This window comes from Mustela nivalis (assembly GCF_964662115.1).
Source record: "Mustela nivalis genome assembly, chromosome: 16".
Lineage (NCBI taxonomy): Eukaryota > Metazoa > Chordata > Mammalia > Carnivora > Mustelidae > Mustela > Mustela nivalis.
The window spans coordinates 66,018,089-66,030,433 of record NC_139035.1 but is presented as its reverse complement, the minus strand read 5'-3'; the positions used below and the strand labels follow the sequence as shown (position 1 = coordinate 66,030,433).

At 57.3% G+C, this 12,345-nt stretch overlaps 1 long non-coding RNA gene across 1 annotated transcript; it reads right to left on the bottom strand.

Annotated features, from left to right (window-relative positions):
• Nucleotides 1-9,821: 9,821 nt before the first annotated feature.
• LOC309850047 lies at nt 9,822-11,927 on the bottom strand. The gene is made up of 3 exons (XR_014304054.1): nt 11,443-11,927; nt 10,916-11,137; nt 9,822-10,157 (listed from the first exon to the last, which is right to left on the bottom strand). It is a non-coding gene; the product is annotated as an uncharacterized lncRNA (long non-coding RNA).
• Between the last annotated feature and the right edge of the window lie 418 nt (nt 11,928-12,345).

Genomic DNA, 12,345 nt, shown 5'->3' with positions numbered 1-12,345 from the left:
TGACTGCGAGCAGCAGGTCACGGAACGTGTAACGTCAGAAGATTCTTTGCCTGCTGTCCAGCCTTGGGGACATGGTCCTGTCCTGGGGGATGGCAGACACTTTAGGGGAAGCTGGGTCTGACGGCCGCACAAGGGGACGCAGGCGCTCTGGAGGCAGGAGAGCGGCGCAGGAGGGAACGACATCATGCAGGTTCCCAGAGGCCGGGGAGAGCCGGGCCACGGATGGACCCCGCGCTCCTCTCCTGTGACTGGACGACACAAAACTCCCGTGTCTACCTGCATCTTGCGGGGGTCCCATCACTTACCGCCCACCTCACCACAGCCCTTAGGTGTGTGCTGTGAACCCTTCCTCCCAGACCACTGGCGGGAGCGCAAGCAAGGAGCTGCCGGCACTCGGGCGGGAGCTGAGCCAGCGCACCCCGTCGGACTTCGGAATCCTGCCGCCAGGACCGCACGCAGCCCCTGCAGCCACCCGCCGCGGCGGCCACAGTGAAGCTGAGGAGATGCCAGTCCAATCGTGTCGTTCCTCAGCCTAAGCCTCCTCGATGGCTCCCGTGCCGGACCCAAGTCCCGTCCCCCCGTCTGGCTGTGTCCCCCACCCTGTACACACTGATGTCCTCACATCAGCCTGCTTCAGGCCCCACACCTACAAGCACCGTGCACACGGGGCAATCGGTTCAGCCTCACGAGGAGCTGGGGAGACCGGTGCTGACCTCGCTTTTTGTCGGAGGCAGCGGATCCCAGAGCTCTGCTGTGGTCGGCCCACAGTCACACGTCCTGCCAAGTCTGGTGGTCGCACCTGGGCGGTGCCGTTCTAGAACAGGAATGCTGAGCTCCCTGGGATTCCCAAGCACAAGAAGGTGTTTCAGGTTCCCACGACTTGACGCATGTCCTTGCTTCTATCGGAAATGCCAGTCCTGATGCTTCCGGTGGTGAAGCATCTGCCTTCGTCGGGTCATGGTCTTGGTCATGATCAGGTCATGATTTTGGGATCCCGGGATCCAGCCCTGCGTCGGGCTCCATCCTGGGATAGAGGGGGGGATAGAGGGGGATAGAGGGGGTGCTCTCCCTCTCCCGCTGCCTCCACACTTGTGTTCACTGTCTCTCTCTCAGTCTCTCCCAAATAAGTAAATAACATCCTTAAAAAAAAAAAAAAAGAAAGAAAGAAAGAAAGAGAGAGAGAAAGAAAGGAAGAAAGGAAGAAAGAACACTATTCCCTTCTTTCTTCCCCACTGGTCTTTCCAGACCTGGTTTAAGACACGTTTTCTAAGTGTTTTTCGCCCCGAGTTAGGTTAGCGCGTTTAAATTGTCTCACTGAGGGGCTGTGGCACCCGGTCCTCATCTCTATGTTCGTACTTCTGCTTGGGTGTCTGTCGCCCCTCCAGGATTTACAGCAACTTAAAGACAGGCCGCACCATCTGGCTGTATTTGTCCAACCCGCGAGAGAGGAGGACGCGCTTCGCCTCAGCTGTCCGTCTTTACAGCATAGCTTCTGCATCCCTGCTTTTTTAAAATTTATTTAGTTTTTAAAGATTTTTTTTTTCTTAATTTAGTTATTTGACAGAGAGAGAGACAGCAAGAGAGAGAACACAAGCAGGGAGAGTGGGAGAGGGAGACGCACTTTACCCGCTGAGCTGGGAGCCCGATGCGGGGCTCCATCCCAGGACCCTGGGGTCATGACCTGAGCCGAAGGCAGACGCTTAACGACAGAGTCCCCCAGGCGCCCCGTGTGTCGCTGATTTTAATGTCAGTCCTCACCCACATTCTCAGGCTGCTCGCCCCACTTCTGGCCTCTGTCCCCATCACTCCGCCAAGGTCACCTGTGACCTCCTCGTGTGGTTCTCCCCTCGTGCAGCCTTGGACATGCGGACCCCCTCTCCCCCCACCGCCCAGACTCTCTCCCCTTGGCGCCCGGGACGCCGCCTCCCGGGTTTCTCTCCACTGTCCTTCAGCCTCCTCTGCGGGTCCCCCGCCCTCCAAACCCCGCCGTGCCCCAGCTCCGGTCCTCCTGTCTCCTCTCCTTTCTGACCCACACTCACGCGCGTCTCAGGTGACCTCATCCAGTCTCGTGGCTTTAAATACCATCTATATGCTAATGACTCCCCAAGTTACATCTCCTGCTCAGAATAGTCTCTCCTGAATTCCAGATTCCATCCTCCAAATCCTTAGGGCGCTCCCCTCGGTGTCCGGCACGCACCGCAAGCGGAGCGTCCTGTCCGAGCCCAAGCTCCTGACCTTCCCTGCGGCCCCCACCCGGGTGCACCCAGGCCTGCTCTTTCTGCTTCTGTCTGTGATAGCACCTCCAGCCGCAGCCGGGCCTGGTTCTGCGGCCTCTGTCACCCTCACACCCAACCCGGCAACCGCACCCAGCTGTCCCACCTTCAGAACAAGTCTGGGGTCTGCGTCTCCCCAGCTCGCGCGGCGCGCGCCCTGCTCGGCCTCCCCAAATCACTCTTACCTGATTGCTCGGCGGCCTCCCCCCAGCCTCCCGGGGCTGCCTGTTCCCCACAGCAGCCAAATGCTCCTGTTCCAACTGTCAGGCCGTATCATTATCATTCCTCAGCTCAAAACCCTCCACTGGTAACACATCGTGTTGGTACTAAAAGCTCCGAGCCTTCGCAGTGATTCCCGAGGCCGAGGGGCCTGACCTCTGCCTCCTACACTCTCCTCCTTGCTGCTCAAACGCTTTGGACGCGTTCCACCTTCCAAACTCCGCACGTGCTGGGCCCTCTGTAGGGCGCTGTCCCTGGATCTCGGCACGTCTGACGCCCTCCCTTCCTTCAGGTCTGTATTAAACCTCACCTCCTCAGGGGCGCATCTTCCCCCGGCAAATCCCCCCGCCCCCCAGACACACACATTTCCTGCTCCCCCTTTCCATTTTCTCTCTTTAGGACGTATCCTTACCTAATGCACCAAGTATTGATTTGCTCATAATATTGCTTATTTCCCCTCCATAAAGGTAGGTTCTTCTTGTCTGAGTCTGTCCCTGCTGTTTCTCTAACGCCTGGTACAACACTGAGCACACAGTAGGCGCTCCCTAAATATTGGTTGAATGAATGAATGACTGTGACCCCGGCTCGGACCCTCGACCCTCGGAAGCACTTGCTGACATGAGCCCCGCAGGGGTGTTTCCTTGTTGGCAGCAAGGGCAGCAGATCTTCCCAGCATCAGACTCCGCTCCATTCACATGTAAATACAGGAACCTCCCGGAGCCAAAGGGAAGGAGAAATGACTTCTGTGTTCTCCCCTATATGCGCACTGCAGAGCCCCGATCCATCCATCAGAGCGGAGAGCAGCCCTGGGCCGGAATGTCGTTCACTTACAAATAGAAGAAACAATGGGGAAACCAGCTACTTGATGAGCAAAGTTCTGGAAAATGCTCTCTTCAGGAGGAGAGAGGCGGTTTCTTGCTCACCTGGGAGGAAATTTCTGGTTTATTGTGTTTCTCTCCAAAGTTATGGCTTTCCAATCCTGCCGGATGCCAGCAAGGGAGCACTGCCTTTCAGAGTGGGGTTTCCAATTCTGAAAAATTAATTTTAAATAGAGACACATTACATCTCCCTGCAGGGCACTTTGCAGGAAAGTGCTACTTAGACTCCACTTGGCTGCCAGGTCCGCCTGGGCTGGGGCGCCGCTGGTCGGTGGCTCACGTGTCCCACAAGCCGGTCTCCCCGGGCCCGGCCTGGATCGCGGCTCTCCTCCCTCCCGGGGTCTCCACACAAGGCCTGGTCTTCTCCAGCTCCTCAACAGTCAGGTACGTTGCACACGTGGGTGTCGAATGTCTGCTTTTCCCCTTGCCTCGAGCTAGGTACGGGGAGAGGGGAGGAGGTCAGAGCGAGTGCCCCATCCTTTCAGTCCCTGGAATCGGAGAAGGCACATTACAGAATCCCTCAAGGTCCGCATCTTCAGGAGCCCACATTTCCAGAGTGCAGCCCTGAGCCCGCACCGTGCGCAAGTAAGCAGACGACACATACACACGTATTCAACGGGTTGGAGAGTCAGGAAAGGCGTTGGACACAGGCGAGCCGAGAGGCGCTTACTGTGGCCGTGATAACACACCGCTGCGCTCAGGGCCATCGCCGCCTCTTCTGAACACTCGGGCTCCTCACCTGCAGAATGGCGTAAGGACCTCTCCCGCCTGCTTGACGGGCTGTTGTCGGTACGGATGAATGTGGCATCTTTTACATTCCTGTTACTTCTGCTTCATCTCTTGCTCATAGACACAATCACCGTTCTGGGAAGGGAAAGGCCAGGATGAGCACTCTTGGAAGGCTTCCTGGAGGAGACAGGCCTCACCTGGAGCTAGAAACATTGGGATCTTCTCCTAACTTTTCACATCTGCAGTCGGACCTCTCACCGTCAGGGCCAGTCTGCTGATCAATGTCCTCATTATGGTACAGGTCTCTCCCCTGATTCTCGCCTTCAAACACCACCAGTGGCCTTGGTGGGACAGCCTGTGGCCTCTCAGTCCTGCCGAGGGTCTGCTCGGACCAGCCTGCATTCTGGTGGTGCCGATGTCTGGAGGTTCCGCGCGCTCACATGTCTGGGTGTGCACCCGCTCTCCTCTGCAGGTGACGCACAGCAAGTACTCCCCCCCCCCATCTCACTCTGGTCCACCTACGAGATGGGGGTCAAGAGCCACCTCCTCGAGGACGTCTTCCCTCAACCCCGGGCCGAGTTCCCTGCTCGTCCTCCGTTGCCTCACTGTGCCCTATGCTGACCTCTACCTCTGGCCACACTTCCTGTGCGCATTGCGATTGCCTGCCCGGCTCTCCCTCTGCTCTGCAAACTTCTGAGGTCACGGAAAGCACTGTCTCTCTCTGCGCCCCAGTGCATGCAGACGTCTCTCAAAATATACCTGCTAAATGCAAACGCACGTGGGGAAGAGGGCAGACTCGGGGGAAGGACTGAGAAGGCGTTCCGGGCAGCATAGCCACGGGAGCTGGGATACGGTGGTGGGGTCGGGGTGGGGGAGCAGTGAGAATGCCAGTGGGTCCCAAGTCCCTGCCAGGACCTGACGAGGAGGTGGGATGGGGGGCCTAGAGGGCTCGTGGCGGGGAGACGGCCTGCCGGACCTGATCCCACAGGGGTCAGTGGGAGAGGGCTGGCCAGGTAGTGGCACTCTGACACACTTATTCTGGGGACCAGGGGGCCTGGCCGGGGTCCAGAGAAGAGGCTCAGCAGGTGCTGAACTGGGTAAGAGTCAGTTAGGCAGTTGCGAGGGCAGGTCAGATGCAAACTCGGTAAGAGGATTTTCCAGATGTAATTAAGGTCCCCAGGTGGCTGGTTTTGAGACCCTCACTCAGATGAAGGCACCAGGAGGGGGGCCGGGGCCTTCGAAGAAGGAGAGACTGAAGGAGCATGGAATCTCGGGGCGGCCTCGAAGCCAACGCGCCTGCTGGGAATGTTCTGGAGAGCTGCTTCCGGAGCATGGAATCTCGGGGTGGCCTCGAAGCCAACGCGCCTGCTGGGAATGTTCTGGAGAGCTGCTTCCGGGAGCGAGGGCCTCAGCCACCACGGCAAGGAGCGAAGCAGAGAGCCCCAGCCTGCACGCCGCAGCCCCACAGACCCCCGGCCCGGGCTCCGGAGCCCCACTGCTGCTGGCTGACCGCCCGCCCCCACGACCATAGCCAGCGGCGTCCTGCCTTCCTTTCTGCCCAGGCTTCTGACCCGCACGCGGTGAGCGGGTGAGCCTGGGCCGTGGAACTCTGCGTCGGGCACTCTGTCACACAGCCACAGATAACGAATACAGAGCCGGGAAGAACGGATCACGGGGGGTGGGTAATCACAGCCCCTCTCTCGGGGAGTCCCTCCTGGGAGAGGCCTCGAACCAGCAGAGCAGCCTCACATGTCTAGTGTGGGCTCCTGTGGGTCCCTCCGGGCAGAAGCCTTCTCGGAGCAGAGCCGCTCCCAGCTCCCAGCGGGTGGAAACCCTCCCGGGCCGGAGACCGCAGCTCCTGCCAGCTGTCCGTCCTGGCTGCCTGCCCTCTGCCTCCTCTTGCCTAGGTGTGGGGGCAGCCCAGGGCTCCTCTCGGGGGAGGCGCCAAATAAACCTTGTTGTAGCCACGTCAAGTCGTCATGTCGTCAAGTCATGACCCACCACACAGCCGCAGAAGCAAGAGGAGGAGCCTCCTGACTGCTGTGACAGGACACCTCCTAGGTACACAGGTAAGTGAGAAAAGTGGGAAAACTATGCATGCTCCTTTTGCATAAGAAAGGAGGAATTCGAACCCTTGCAGTTGTGCGGGCTTGCAGAAGCTGGGGAGGTACAGCAGAAGCTAATTCATCATCCCCCATAAGGGCTCGGCGAGGGAGGGGCAGGGGGATGAAGGTGCTGAGCCAGAAGCGTGCAACAGATGGCCCCCCAGCCACAGAGAAAGAAGCCCGAGGCCAGAAGGGGTTAGTGGACCAAGAGGGTGACATCCTGTGTGCAGGTGACATTTGCTAGGGGACTGGGGTCTGTGTGACGGCGACTTGAGAGGTCCTGAGTATGGGGGCATGGAACATGAGGGAGATGTTAATGTGCTTGCGCAGCCGAGTTTGGAGAGGTCACAGTGTCCGGTCTAGGGCAGCCCTGTTACCTGCGGGATGAGGGACAGACTGGTCTCCTGTGGAAGGTGTTATGCGCTGGACCAGGTCCCCCAAACTCATACATGGGAGTCCCAACCCCAGTACCTCAGAGTCTGACTGTGTATGGAAATAGGCCCTTAAAGACGTAATTAAGTTAAGGTCCCATCATTCGGGTGGGTCTGAATCGATAAGACTGGTGGTTTCTAAGAGGACGTCAGGACCCAGGCTGGGAGACGTCAGGACCCAGGCTGGAGGACGTCAGGATGCAGGCTGGGAGGAGAAGGCTATTGGCCAGCCGAGGAGTGCGGCCTCAGAAGAAACCCGTCTTGCTGGTGCTTGGCTCTGGGACTGTGAGAAACGCTAGGGCCACTGGTCTGGGGAACTCGGCTATGGCCGCCCTGGCCAATCAGCACAGGCTACTGGGGGACACGGAGGTCAGCGTTGCGAAGAAGGGGTGAGCCCGGGAGGGAAGGCGGCAAGGTGGGGAAGGGGTGGCGTGGGGGGAGTCCCGGCGCTGGGGGATCCTCGCAGGAAAGGAAGCGGGAGGGCACCGAGGGCCGGGGGAGCCCGTGGCGAAGGGACGACGGCCTGGGCTGGAGGCAGCGAGTCCTTCCTCTCTCCGGGATTCCCATTTCCCCGGGCCAGCCTTCCCCAGAGCCCTTCTCTCAATGTCCCTCTGTTCCGTGGGCCGTCGCAGCCCCTCCCCACCATCTGACGGCCCATTGTGCCCACAGCGCTGCTGGGGCGCTCCGAGGGGGGTTTCTCCCGCTCCCCTCCCCCCGGGGAGGGGACAGCAGGCCTTGGAAGGGGTGGTGGGTGGGCAGCAGGCCCAGGAGGGGGTGTAGGCCAGGAGGGGGGAGCAGCCTGGGAAGGGGACACAGGTTGGGGGGGGCGATGAGGGGCTGGGCAGATGGGAATTGGGAAGTCCCTAGGCCCCAGGAGACATCTCCTGTCCCCCCCCCACAACCCCAGCCCCGCGGCAGCTGGCCCGTTGCCCTGCCCGCCACAGGCCTTTGTGGCTTCAGTTTATTTTCCAGTTAATGAAATGGAGGGAGGCGTAGTCACCTCTGCGGCCCCTGGTGATGCTGTGCTGCCAGAGGCTTCTTGTCCGGAGGCCGCAGCCTGAGCCCCAGGTCACATCTGCCAATCGTGGCCCACCTGTGCACGTGAGGGGCCTGGTGGCCGCTGGTTGGGCATGGGGGAGGCAAAGGAAAACCTAATGTTGCCCTTGCTGTCTGCCGGCTGTGTGTCCCCCAGCAAGTCGCCCGGCTTCTCTGAGTGTAAGAGGAGCTCGGGAGTCTGGGGACCCCGTTCCCCTCCAGAGCAGGAAGGCGGGGGCGACAGGACTTAGAGCAGGACAGAAAGGAAACAAGTCTGGGTTGTGTCCAGACTTGGCAGCCTCCCCGCTGAGCAACAGTGGGCAGATTACCTAACGTCCTGGGGGACTTTTCTCCTTCATCTGTAAAATGGAGGAAATGAGATGTTATTAGAGGGGAGAATGGGATAAATTACAGCAAAGCCTTGGAATAAAGTAGGCACAGAGCAACTCCAGGAAAATGCTACCATCGCCGTCACCACCACCACCACCACCATCACCATCACCACCACCACCACCACCACCGTCACCACCACCACCACCACCACCACCACCACCACCATCACCATCACCACCACCACCACCACGACCATCACCACCACCACCACCACCACCGTCACCACCACCACCACCACCACCACCACCACCACCTCCATCACCACCACCATCACCACCACCACCATCACCACCACCACCACCACCACCATCACCACCAACACCACCACCACCATCACCACCACCACCACCACCACCTTCACCACCACCATCACCACCACCACCATCACCACCACCATCACCACGACCATCACCACCACCACCACCACCACCGTCACCACCACCACCACCACCACCACCACCACCACCTCCATCACCACCACCATCACCACCACCACCACCACGACCACCATCACCACCACCACCACCATCACCACCACCATCACCACCACCACCATCACCACCACCATCACCACCACCATCACCACCACCACCATCACCACCACCACCACCACCACCACCATCACCATCACCACCACCACCACCACCACCACCACCATCACCACCACCACCTCCACCACCATCACCACCACCACCACCATCACCATCACCACCACCACCACCACCACCACCACCATCACCACCACCACCTCCACCACCACCACCATCACCACCACCATCACCACCACCACCATCACCACCACCATCACCACCATCACCACCACCATCATCACCACCATCACCACCACCATCACCACCACCATCACCACCACCATCACCACCACCATCATTGCTACCACCGCCATCACCACTATCACCATCGTCATCACCACCATCATCACCATCACCATCACCACCATCACCATGATCATCATTATTCATCATTTTAATAAAATACTGATTCTGTTGACAGAGTGAATCCATTTTTGTGGGACCTGAAGCCTACATTGATTGGTGGGCTGGGGAAGAAACCCCCTTTAAGAAAAGGAATACAAGGGGCGCCTGGGTGGCTCAGCGGGTTGAGCCTCTGCCTTCGGCTCGGGTCATGATCCCAGGGATCGAGCCCCATATCGGGCTCTCTGCTCAGCGGGGAGCCTGCTTCCTCCTCTCTCTCTGCCTGCCTCTCTGCCTGCTTGTGATCTCTCTCCCTCTGTCAAATAAATAAGTAAAATCTTAAAAAAAAAAAAAAAAGAAAAGTAATACAAAATTATAAATGCAAAAGTAGATACAGAAGTGAAATTGTACTTTAAAAATGAGAAAAGGAATCATAACAAGTTATGCCTTTTTAAAAGTTGGCAAATTAAAAAATCATTAAAAACCCGGAAAAATAACATAATCATTTTTAGTAACTGTCGGAGATACCATGTCGTATTTTTTCTCCTTTTTTGGCTGCATACCCTTTGGTTCTTCATAATGATTTAAGAATTTTTTTTTTATCAAAAGAGCAGGATAGTTCAGTTTTCCTCCAGTGTGGCTGATCGAAATATATTTAAAGACTGATAGTCTTTAAAAATGTCTTTTAACCTTAAAAGTGCTGTGCAGATAATACCGTATGTAATCTTGGGATTGTTGTCGAATCCAAAAAAGAGAACCAGACACTGTTTTTTGTAACTGAGCTGTAAGATTTCAGGACAGTCTGAGTTCTCTCCTGTTGTCACCAGTCTTAAACACTGGCTGTGAAGGACAGCAGTGGCTATTAGCCAGATCGTCCCCTGTCCTGGCGGCCCTATTGTGAGTGTTACGTTCTTTGTCAAATCATCAAGAAATATAAAACTCTACCCACTGTAATCATACAGGTTATGTATGCCTCATCGTTAATTGGATTATCAGAAATCTAACTCTTCCACTTAAATAGTGTCTCCTTGAGAATCATCTGCATTTTGCATTACAATCCACCTCTTCACATCGAAGGCGGGAAGCATTTTCCAGCAGTGTGTAAGTCCCATGTGGCATTGTCAGACACATCCCAGGCAGAACTTCCATGTCCACAGAGCATCTGTGAGAAACAAACCCACCGCTTAGCGTTACACGTTTGCTGAGTAGAAGTGTTTTCCATGGACCAGCTTCTCATACCATACATTTCAGGCACTGCTTCCAGATCCGCGTGCTAGGGGACAAGCTCTTGCCACCAGGGCCCCTTGGGTCTCTGCGTCCACATGCCCCAATGCTGCGCCAGTCAGCGTGGTGGCCTTGGAGCACTCTTGAAAGCTATCCCTGCTCTAATCACACAGGCAAGGGACAGGGAGCCACATCACATAAGCCTTTAATCCAACCTAAGTGGACTCTCAATTCAATTTCCACTTAGCAGACCCCCCACCAAAATGCCCGTGGCTTTTCCACCCCGGCCACGAAGGAAGGTGGGCTGGAGGGGAAGTCCTAGTGGAAAGAGACAGCAGACGTCATCGCTCATGGCTGTGGTACTCACTCTTGCCTCTTCTATGCGGAGCCACACAAGCACGCCGGCAGAGGCCGCCCGGAGCCTTAGAGGGCCCTGAGCAAGTGAACCCAGGGAACTTGATGGTAAGTCTACCTCCGGCTGTGGACTCTTGGCTAGGGGTTATTTTAGGGGTTCTAGAAGCTCTGTCTATTGGACTTCCATGGCATGCTTCCTATCAAGCATAAAGCTGCCCATAATTACAGTGCTCCTTTGGATAAAGCCCTACCTTTTTTTGAAAATACGCCTGGGGCTGGGGGGTGGGCGTGGTGGGGGGGAGGAATATAGAGTCCTTCATGTTTTAGTATAAACTCATTTACCAGAGGAGGTTTAGAGCGAAGGGAGAGTTCTCGGGATTGTGATAAAGACTCGAGAGAGAGACCAAATCACGGAAGGCGAATTTCTTCAGTTCACACGTGGCGTGGGGATGAATGTGCTTGATTCGGCCGTCGGTTCTGGGGACGCCAGTGGCCCACGGGAGAAGGTGGAGTGGGGGAGAAAGCCGACAGCATCCTGGCATCATTTTTAGTCAATTTTCAAACCTGAGCAATAATAGAAGAGATACAAAGTGTTCACAGTGTTCACAGCGATTTTTCAACAGAATCACTTTGCTGGGCAGGTGTTCTAGATCCCACCCAGGGCAGCAAGCCCCGTGCAGACGCACTGGGAAGACGCACGATCTTTCTGCTTGGCTCCAACGTGCTGCTCCCACCATGACCTGCCCCCGCCCCACTTCCCCCTGGGGCACTTCTGTCTGTCTTCGGGAGACCGTGACTCAGGTCCCAGCCCAGCTGAGTGGCATCGCCTACACCTACCTCACCCACCTGGGGTGATTTCTAGCTCTCACCTGCCCTGAGGTGAGCATTTAGTGGTTTGGGGCAAACAGGGAGCCTCTCAGGTCAACTCCGCTTCTCCTTCCATTGAGGGGTGGTGGCGAGGTCACCGGAGAAGATCCGGAGCAGAGGAGGGGAGAAGGGAGAAGAGAGTCAGTGTCCTGAGGGCGGTGGGTGCTGGGTGACAGTTCCTCTCCGTGTCTCCACGGGCTCTGAGACCGGCGAGGGCTCGATCTGGGGCTGCTGCTTTCACCGTGGCGAACTTTGACAACCCAGCACCTCAGCGAGCCCGTCTGGAAGCACCTGTGGACAGGGAAGAGGAGGCAGGGGGTGTGCGGGGTCTTTTAGGAAAGAATGTCCGTCCTGGGGTGTCCGACAGAAGCCAGGCTGCTCCGAGCACACAGCCCCGGGGCTCCTGGAACAGAGGGAGCTCAGCGGGGTCTGCCATGCTGGTTGTGAATCCTGCGGTCACCTTTCCTTCTGTGTGCCTCCGGGCAGGCCCCCGACCCTCTCTCTGCCTCAGTTCCTGTGCCCAGAAGTGGGGGAGGTGACGCCCTCCGTGTCGCTGTGAGGATTGAACAGAATGCTGGGACAGCTTCTAGCACAGCACTGGACCCACCGTAGATGCTCGGCGGGGACCAGGCTTACAAAGGGGACAGATATTTGACTGAAGAAACGTTCTCTGAGCTTCTCCCCATGCTAGGTGCTGAGCAGAACCCGAGGGAGGGGCTCAGACGTGCAGAAGGTGCTCCTAGTGTGAGGGGGAGATGAGACGTGCCCATGTGCCTGCCTGGGGGAGTGAGCAGGGGGCCCCAGGGAGCAGAGGGTGGGAAGCCAGTGGCACTGGAAGGAGAGGAGCAAGGGACACGTCATCCTGGGGCAGGAAAGGTCATCCTGGGGCAGGTCCGTGAAAGGGC